This window comes from Rhinopithecus roxellana, chromosome 4, assembly GCF_007565055.1.
Source record: "Rhinopithecus roxellana isolate Shanxi Qingling chromosome 4, ASM756505v1, whole genome shotgun sequence".
Lineage (NCBI taxonomy): Eukaryota > Metazoa > Chordata > Mammalia > Primates > Cercopithecidae > Rhinopithecus > Rhinopithecus roxellana.
Genome location: NC_044552.1, coordinates 137,023,155 through 137,026,813, shown reverse-complemented (window position 1 = coordinate 137,026,813; position 3,659 = coordinate 137,023,155).

Below are 3,659 nucleotides of genomic sequence, written 5' to 3'. Positions count from 1 at the left end.
TGCAATTTCTGCAGAACAAATGTCTAAAGAACTGTGGGAACTCCTAATTATAGATGAGACTGTAGTTTTCAAATAATGATAAAACACAGTTGCTTAACAATACCAAATACACAAACACTTGCACAATTAATTAACGATTCTCAGAGGAAGAGTGTTTCTGGATCTTTGGTAAATCATTGCAATTTTTACATTCTGACACAATTTCTCATATAACCAACCTGCCAATTGGCAACTCTAGGCTGCCAATTTTGTTTATTTTTCTCCCCAGAGATCACCTGGAAGAAGTTCTTATGTGGTACCTATATCAAACCATTTGTTTTGGCATCTTTTTAGAGCCTTGATTTTTTGGGCTTTATTGATTTTGTCTTACTGGATGACAATTTTAGATGTTAACTGAACATCTATTTGAGGCTTGGGTGGTATATTTTAACACAAACCTTTCATCTGTTAACTATTAAAGCCAATAAAGATTGGAGGATATAAAAAAGATGGAGGTGTTTATATTCTAATTCTAATCTTCTTTTTCTTTATTTGGTTGACTTATTTCTGGATTTACCAGGGTAGGCTTCACTCCATTCAATATCCTCTTTCATCTGGGAATTAAAGCCTACCTCAAAAATTTACCAGGGCTGTTAGTAGAATTTATCATATTTAGAATCCATAAGCTATAGTTATTTCCAAAGTAGTGACTTTTACAAATTAAAAGTATTTGCATATATCTGTATTCAACATATAATATATTATTGTAAACAACTTGTTTCTACTCATCTGTTCAGGTCTCCTAGTATCCTACTAGGTAGGAGCAGAGTATTGCCTTAGAGATGTATATTTAGTGAATATAGCATGGAAACTGGAACAATATATGAGCTGATAACTTTGCTTTGGGATAAACTTCTCTGTTGGATTCTATTCTTAGAAAACTCCTGGAAACATATCTATGTGGTGTGTAGTTTGAGGGAAACTGTACTGTAGTAGTTACTCATACAATAAGAAAATTCCATATTCTAAAAATTTGAGACCAACTTTTACTCGTAAGTCTTTGTATTTTGCTGCACTTTGATAATCTCTTTATTTTTCAGAAGCATGACTATTTCTAACATGGGCTTTGAGCTCCTTTTAAGACCAGTGGGAGAGAAGAGGTCTTTTATGATTTCTGTGTACTGAGTCATAACATACCAAGTTGCTGGTGCCAGAAACTCACACTAGACTCCCTTAAACAGTCTCTCCAAACAAGTCAATGAAGGGCCCCTAGAACTATAATTTATGGTACTTCATACATCAATAAGAAAAATGCTGGACTGAGTTCAGAAACAAGGGTCAAATGATGACGATAAGAGCAAACAATTTCAAATTGTAATTGCAGCTGACTACGAAGTTGCTGTTAGAAAATACAAATCAGAGAGAACGACACAGTCATAACTAAGCCAGGCTTCCTTTTACTTAATTGCCTGTTTAAAAGGCAACACTTTCACACTTAGGGGAAACTCTGCAGTATTTGCATCTTCTTCATAAAATATGCAGTTACATAAACTAAGAAAGAGCTCCTTCTTGTCATATATTTTCAAGGAGTGATAAGGCTTGATTATTTGAGCTGATTAAAAGCACTAAATACTTTTAGTGAAGGATAAAGTGTTCCTATGATGTTTAGTTACTGCTGTTAGCCTGTGCTGGACTTGAGCTGTCACATAGCAATGCTGTATAGTTTCATTCTGTTATTCCCACAATAATGCAATCTTTCTTTTTTTCTTTTTTCTTTTTTTTTTTTTTGAGACGGAGTCTCTGTCGCCCTGGCTGGAGTGCAGTGGTGCAATCTCAGCTCACTGCAAGCTCCGCCTCCCAGGTTCATGCCATTCTCCTGCCTCAGCCTCCCTGAGTAGCTAGGACTACAGGTGCCCGCCACCACGCCCGGCTAATTTTTTTTGTATTTTTAGTAGAGACAAGGTTTCACCGTGTTAGCCAGGATGGTCTCGATCTCCTGACCTCGTGATCCGCGCGCCTCAGCCTCCCAAAGTGCTGGAATTACAGGCGTGAGCCACCGCGCCCGGCCTACAATAATGCAATCTTTCTAGACATCACTGTGCCACTTCATTGCTCGCCATTATCTGTTACCATTTAAATTCCTTCTCGTTTTAACTATTGTAGTCTTTACAATTATTTACCAAAATTAAGGTAACCAATTGAAAGGGGAAAAATATAATGTCTTAAGTCTTACTTACTTAGGAAGACATTGAGTCTTAGTAGATTCTCTAGGTGATTGAAAAATTACAAATATTAAAAAAAATCCTCCAGCATTACTAGACCATAAGTTGAAAAAGAAAAATGATGTCTCTATATCTTTTTGAAATAAAAAGAAAGTAGCTATTATATGTCCTGTTTCTTCTTCTGTCCGATTTACAGCAGGCTGAATCACACTCTACTCAGTCAGGGAAGCTTTTTGCCCTACTTCAGGCAAAATTTTCACAGGCATTTCTCTTATCTAAGCCTCTCTCTGAACCTTTCTTCTATTTCTGTTACTTTATCTAATTTGGGAGATAAGCAGGCTCAAAAACAAACAAATAGAGCTGCCAAAGAAATAATAGAGGCTTTTGTCTCTTTTCTGAATTGGAACCTTCCTACCCGCTAATGTAGTCTAAATTAAAACACAGTGAGTCACCCTTTTCTATTATTTGCATGAATCCCACACCTGTTGCCACCTTTGCAGAAAAGGTCACTCTGAGAGTGATGACGCATGCTGCCTACCCTCTTCAAGGACTTTCTAGCTGTCCATGCTCATCAATAGCATCCGTAAAATTCATTCTACATGTCACTTTCTTCAGTCTAGGTCCTAGAAATCAGTAGACCTGTACTGCCTCTGAGTAAGGATCCTTTTTGACTTAAATTCCCCTGAGTAATTCAGGCATGTGATGCTAACCCCAAGTACCCTAGAAAAAGCCTTGAAAGTCAATATGTGTAAAGCAAACCACTTTTGATTTGCTAGCAATTGAAAAGACAATAGCATACAATATCCTCCATTCTTTGTCAAGAGAAAATTTGAATTTATTCTATTGTTATTGTTTAAGAGAAGTGAGATATTGTGATACATTTACATTTTCACTTAGAATGATAGCAATAGTTATAATGCACTACATGACCATTGCTGTGTAAATGATTTAATTCACTATCATATTTGACCCTCACCCAAAGACATAGATGCTGCAGTCTCCTTTTCTTGAAATAAAAAAAAATAACTGAGGTTTGGGGAGATTAAACAGTTGATCATCACACAGCTAATAAGAACTGATAAGAACTGGAGGTGTAATTTGAATCAAAGGCTTTTCTTCTCCAGTCTGTGTTCTTTTCTATCTTACTGTACTACCTCAGAAAAAAAGAATCATACTAATTCTGAATCTGCTTTAACTGAATTTGTGATCATTTAGTCAGGTAGAGCTAGCATTTATTCAACCTTGTACTCTGAGGCTAAATTTATTAATTCAAGAAGTATTTACTGAGTGAGGGTTATGTACCAAGTGATTTTCCTCCTAAGTTCTTCAGATATTCATCAATTTTAGTAATAGACACCAGTTTCAAGACAAAATACTCATTTCCCAAGCCAACATCAAAGACAATTATTTCATCTATTATCAGTTGTTGGAAGATTAGCCCATTAGATGTCTTTAATA